The following is a 6,476-nucleotide window of genomic DNA, read 5'->3' as shown; positions in this document are numbered from 1 at the left end:
GGATTTCAAAAGGCATCTCAAGAAATGCAAAATGGAACTTGTAGAATGCATCCTAATGGATTTCATATCTAAGGAAGAGTTTAGGTGTGAGGGAATTTGTCACATGGTAAAATATCAAAACAGCAACTCAGAAAAGCTTTTTTAAACATCACAAATCTTTGTGCCAATAGTAGCACACTAGTTCAGAACACACTGATCATATTTAGAATAAGGCCACAATCTGCCATATTTGTAGGGGTCACCCTAGTATTACTGACTTCTAAAACCCATTTCCCTTTTTACTCTAATAAAATTGAGTATTCTGTTTTTACTTTTTCAAGAAATAAGAGAGGCCATTTCACTCACTATTGCCTCTTTCTATATTTCACTGTTCTGCACTGGACTTGATCCCATCTATTAGGGTAGGAGGTAAGTCCTATATTATGATCTGAGAGTCTGTTATTGACAATGTGAATGTCTGCCTCTACCCACCAAAATAATGTTTAAGAGCACAGATATCAATTCTCTTCTTTATTGCTATATTTAATTTCAGCCCTCGGTATTGACTGAGTGATGAAGGAAGCTAATTAATGTGTCTTATCAATGAGGTTCATGCAGGATTGAAACTTGGGGTTAAATGTTTACAATTTAAAAGGCACCTATTTATAATATACTACAAAACTGTGTCTAGATAGTAATCCTCTCCAATGGAGAATGAGCATTGGTAATTGAAGGCATTATTATATTTATATTATTATTTTAATATGTTATATCAATACATTATATTTATATTATTTTTCTTCCCTCTTAGAATTCTGATTCAAATAGCATAAAATATTCTATATTTGAATGGCATCAAGGAGGACATTTTCATTTTGTTACTCATATGAATAATTAACTTTTTGGGGGGGAGGCCATACCCATTTGACGCTCAGGATTTACTCCTGGCTATGCACTCAAAAGTCGCCCCTGGCTTGGGGTGACCATATGGGATGCTAGGGGTTAGGACAGAATGGTGGTCTGTCCTAAGCTAGCGCTTGCAAGGCAGATGCCTTACCTCTAGTGCCACCTCTCTGGCCCAATAATTAACTCGTTTTAAGAATTCTCCTACTTTGACTCTGCTCAACTACAGACCATGATGTTCAAAATAGCATCTTGAACTCGCTTTACCCTTATGGTGCTGCAGGTTAGGAATTAGAACTCTGAGATCAGAATAATTGACTCTCACTTTAAAACATCACTAACATGGACAATTTTCTTTGATCTGTCAAGATGTGGATAAGATTGTGACAATGTTATGGATTGGTTCACTCACCCTTCCATGTATCTCTCTTTTGTAAGTAAACTCCCTGGAAAGTTGTTTCCAATGCCTGCTTTTTCCATATTAAACTCACTTTAATCATATTTCCACCCTTGATGCCCCACACAGACTGCCCTTCTCAAGATCCCCAATGACTTCAAACATGGCTAAGTCCCTGATTGTCCCTCAGTCCTTACCTTTCTGGCAAAATCTGGCAGCAACATTCACACTGTTTGATCACTTTGTCCTCTTTGGACTTCCATGATCAACATATGTATGTTGTCACTCCTTGATATTTCTCCCCCCCTCCCCTTCTCTCTCCTCTCTCTCTTTCTCTCTTGATGGTCTCTGACCTGGGGTTATGTCCTAGAGAAGTTGTCTTTGGAATTTTTTTTTTTTTGCTGGACCAATTAACAAGGTGAATTCACTCACTTTATCTGAAAGTCCTGCTTTTAGAGCTTTTAAGTATCTACCTATCTGGTTCTTTATTTGATGCTCAATGTGCTGCCCTCATATCTCAGTCAGTGGCAGCCCAATCCTCTTGCTTGCATAGAAACCCTGGGCTCATCCTTTTCTCCTCTCTTATTCACTTTACATTTCTTTTCTTAACAAATGCACTCTATTTGCCTTTAACATAGCTACAGAATTCAATGACTTATGTCCTTACCATAGATTCTGCCGACATCTCCAGCTCTGTTTCACCTAAGTCTAGTTCAACAAATCACTAGACTGACATTATTAAATTATGTTACTCTCCTGCTTGAGTCTTGATATTTCTTTTATTTTTCTTTCCAAGAAAAGAGGGAAGACTCTAGAAATCTTCCTGTCCCCACCCCCACCCAGGACTTATATTTCTTGAGTCTGCATCCAGCAATACTACTTGGAGTTCCTTGAATGGGCCAGGTTTGTCCCTAATCAAGGTCTCTGAAGTTGTATTTCTACTTTCCAGGAATATTCATCCCATAGACAAGAGAAAATCCAGCACATGACCATCTTTTTCGAATTTTTTTTGGAATAGTGAGGTGAATGAAGTTAAACTGCATATGACCCACCTTTGTAGAGTCTTTAACCTCTCTTCCATCTTTGTCCTTTTACTTTTTAGCATTGTCTCAAATCTATATACTTTAGGCTCCTTATTTACCTTGCTTAGTTTCATCAGAGAAAAATCTTCAAAAGGGCAGGGACTTTCCTTACTTTAACCACTACTTTATCTCATATCTAGAGTCAAGCAGGCAGGGCATGCAAATGGAGACTCACATATTTCTGAATAAATGAATAATTTCTGAATAAATGTGTTTACTGAGAACAACACCTATCACTAACTTTAGGCAGAAAAACGTTTAGAACATCTTATGAAATGTGGATAGATTAGTTAGGTTACTACTTGGGTCCATTCTAGCTCTGATTTGGGAATCTATTTGTAGTTTAAGATTCCTGTAAGGATTCAGACATAGTATATGCAATACTTGCCAGAATAGTTATCTTCTGTGAGCATATTTCATAGCAGGTTAGAGGGTTAATTTTATAATTTCAGTCTTTGGTGAGCCATCAATTCAGTACTCCAAAAATCAGTCCTCCCACTTTCGTTTGAAAAATATTCAAGAATATTTTTCTTTTGGCATTCACTAAATTATTCTTCCTAATCTCAATTCCCAATGAATAAATATCCATATATTACTACCAGAACAAGGTTAATCAAACATAGTGCATTCCTTTTTATCTGTTATAGTCATTGATTTATATGTTCTTTAATTGCAATGTGTAGGTGTTGAATGCGTGCTTCTCAGCTGACTCAGTTATAACAATCTGCATCTTTTTAATCATGTGCATTCCCCTAGATCTTTGGCCAGGGAAGCATTAATTAATATTATAAGCATTAATTAATTAATCTGTTTGATGATCTAAACACTTGAAAGATCTCTGCCTATTTAATATAACCAGCGTGAGAAGTAAGAATATATTTAGAAATATAGCTATTTGATATATTCTAGAACTTTTGGGGTAGAAGCCTCTGATCTAAGTGTTTTGAGATTTGTGTTTGTGTCATAGTTTTAAACAGGGGAATTTTGAGCATGTAAGGTACTGTGGGAAAAATCGCTGAAGAGGTACAAGTGTTTCTGGGAGGAATCACCATTGTTTTCTTCCTTGCATACATCAAGTCTCTTGCAAATGATATTGCAAGTCAAGTGATGAAGCAAGGGGAGGAAGATATTGTCCTGTCACAAGAAAGCAGCCTAAAATACTTGTTCCAAATTTGCATTTTCTAGAACCATTTTTATAGCAATCCAACTCATTTATTAGGGCTTATGTTCCTTTTAACATTTTATCACTCTGTTGGAAGCTAGAAAGTTCTGAATAAAGAAAGAAGAATTAATCATATCAATGTGCCTTTTTAACAAAAATGCATATCCTTAGAATAGTAGATTATGCATTGTGAATTATCAAGGGTTCTTTCAAACCTTTTCCTGACTTTTGGTCATGAGTTTATTATGTCCCTCCTACTTTAAAAAATTATAACTGTGATTTACCACATAATACAGTTGTTTCGGATATTAAATGTCCCAACACCATCCCCACCACCCATGTTACCTCCCTCCAATGTCCTCAATTTGCCACCCACCACCCTAGCCCACTCTCTTGCAATTAACAACAAATTTCATATTATTTTTTCCAACATAAAGACAGATGGAATTATCAAAAATCCAAATAATAAGTCAATTTATGATAATTGTTTATTTCACAGTGATACTACTAAAAGAATTGTCTGAGGTTCTGCTGTGCTAATTAGTGAGCCTAACTGTGCCTTGAGCCTTTTGTGTTATTGTTTAGGCTCATTGAACTTGGTGTTCTATGTGACTTCCCCATCAGCTTTGCTGTGATCATCTGATGCTGACAGCAGTATAAAATTTGAAGGCATCCAGGAGCAAGTTCTGGAACAAATTTGTGGCTTGTCGGTTTGATATAATTTATTTGTTTAGCTGGTTGACAGCAGCTAAATAGGTTTGATAGGTTTGGGTGTGGGCTACTGGTTTATCAGGTATGGGTGGGAGGATGGCATAGAGAGGACTTGGCCCACCTCAATTCTAAAAATACCCCCAGAGTTTTAAGCCCACAGACTGATCCCATTTGCTACAGTTAAGTTGCCTGCTATTTTTTTGAGATTATTACCATTTTTTTTTTTGGGTTTTTGGGCCACACCCATTTGACACTCAGGGGTTACTCCTGGCTATGCGCTCAGAAGTCGCTCCTGGCTTGGGGGACCATATGGGACGCCGGGGGATCGAACCGCGGTCCATCCTAGGCTAGTGCAGGCAAGGCAGGCACCTTACCTCTAGCGCCACCGCCCAGCCCCGAGATTATTACCACTTTTTATATAATTTATTTACTCGGTGATTATTGAAGGTCTCCTTCCCTCAATAATATATAATAGTAATATATGAAGTACTCATGTATAAATATAATATATAACATTTATTATTATTAATATAATGTATAATATAAAATAATACATGGAGTACTCATGTATAAAGCTGGCATTACATAAGAGGAACAGCTTTAATATTAAAAATCTAGAGCTGATAGAAATAGTGCACATGGCCAAATTTTTCACAAAGAGCCTTTTAGGGATCTTCAGCTTTATAAATTTTTATTCTAACAATCTTTATACCACTAATTTTACTTCCATGTTTTCCATGTTCTTATATCTCACATTTATTGTAGAAGAAATATTTAAATGGAAATATTTAAATGGAACCAAATTTTGAAAATTACACTAAAAAGACTAGTTAAGATTATCCCATGAAGAAAACCTCATACCAAACTTAACAGCAGCATTTGCTAATGAGTTTTATCAGACTTTATAATCTTCAGTAATTTAACAAGTAAAAATTAGATCCATTATTTTATTCAACATTATAAATTATGATCTGGAAATAAGTTTTATTTTTTAATTGACTTAAACCTCTTATTTTAACGAAGTTATTAATAATACAGTTGTTTCAGGCATTCAGTGTTTCAACACTAATCCCACTATCAATCCTACTACTAGCGTAGTAGGATATTTCCACCAATGTCCCCAGTTTCTCACCCCCACTGAAAGCCTTCCCTCTTATCAGTTACAAAATAATTTATATACAACAAAATGGCACATTATAAAATAATTGTAGTAAGAGAAAATTTCTTAGGTTTGTTAGATTCAAAATTGTTAGTGAAGTCATTGAGAATTACTATGCTGTTTGTTGTTAATTTAGCCTTTTGTGTTTATTGTTTTTGATCGTTGAGCTTCGTGGACTTCTTTGCAAATTTTCCATCTAATTGGATGTGCTTCTAGTGGGGCATAAGTAATGTGAATTTTTTTCTGCTTTTGCAAATTGTAGCCTCTGTTTGTTGTTTTAAAAATCCCTTTTAGTTACTTATATTAACTTATTTACTAATCTTTGTGGCAAGTTTCCTACAATGGCTAGTCCTCTTGATCCTCATATGTATTGTTTCGGGATATAATTATGATACTATCTTTTCTTGTTCTTATATTCCAAGATGAGTTAGATCATTTGATATCTCTCATTTCACTCAGCTTAATAATCCCCATATATATTTTTTGTATAAACAAATCCATGGCTTCATTTGTCCTAATAACTACATAGTATTCCATTGTGTAAATCTCCTACAGTTTCTTTAGTTACTCATCTATTCTCTCAGGCACTTGGGTTGTTTCCAGATTCTGGCTATTATAAATAGTACTGTAGCAAAAGTAGGAATGCAGAGAGCTTTACTGCATGATGTTTTGGGGTGCTTATGGTATAATCCTAATAGTGGTATTGATGGATAATATGAAAGCTCAATTTTTAGTTTCTTGAGAAATATCCAAATTGTTTTCTAGAAAGGCTCAAGCAGTCTACATCCCCACCAACAGTGAATGACAGTCCCTTACTCTGTGCATCTGTGCCAGCACTTGTAACCAAACTTTTGGAAACCATCATTTGTTACACTTTGGTTTAGTATCAAAAGTTGAGAAAGAGAGAGAAAATGGCGGAATATCAGTAGCAGCAGTAGCAGCAGCCACAGCAGATGAGTGGGGGCACCTGGAGATGCCGAGAGCAGCTTGTCCCCATAAAGTCATAAGTTTAAAACCCCCCAAACCCCAGATCCAGGCAATGGGGCACCAGACAGAAAAGCAGCCATCATCAAATACAAAATC

This window comes from Suncus etruscus, chromosome 2 (genome assembly GCF_024139225.1).
Source record: "Suncus etruscus isolate mSunEtr1 chromosome 2, mSunEtr1.pri.cur, whole genome shotgun sequence".
NCBI classification, from domain to species: Eukaryota; Metazoa; Chordata; class Mammalia; order Eulipotyphla; family Soricidae; genus Suncus; species Suncus etruscus.
The sequence above is the reverse complement of the archived record's forward strand: the minus strand, read 5'-3'. Positions refer to the sequence as shown.